Source organism: Notothenia coriiceps, unplaced genomic scaffold (genome assembly GCF_000735185.1).
Source record: "Notothenia coriiceps isolate Sejong01 unplaced genomic scaffold, NC01 NC01_scaffold00037244, whole genome shotgun sequence".
In the NCBI taxonomy this organism is placed as follows: Eukaryota; Metazoa; Chordata; class Actinopteri; order Perciformes; family Nototheniidae; genus Notothenia; species Notothenia coriiceps.
The window spans coordinates 25,667,828-25,668,230 of record NW_011369945.1 but is presented as its reverse complement, the minus strand read 5'-3'; positions in this window follow the sequence as shown (position 1 = coordinate 25,668,230).

Below are 403 nucleotides of genomic sequence, written 5' to 3'. Positions count from 1 at the left end.
AGGTAGAGTTATTTAAAGCATAAATGAGTGGGTTGGGTTCTGGAGGTGTGGTTACAGCATTGTGCTTGGTTGGCTTGGCCTGTGCCTGGTGGTGGGGCCCAATGTGATATCTTTTCATGGGGCCCAAAATCCCTGGCGGCGCCCCTGGATGTGTGTCCCCCCCGCCTTATGTGCCCAATCCTCCCATGTGAATCACACCTGGCACACACAATACATGTTCTTGTTCAGTGTCTATGCTTTGTATATTTACTTCAGTTTTTCATGTATACCAGTAGTCTGATACAATATTTACAGTTTGAAAGGCTGTTAAATGAAATGTGGTGATGATTAATGGTTTTTGTGTTAATGTAATAGCAGTAAAAACAGGACCGGTCAAATTTGACCGTGAACACCAAAGTAAGGG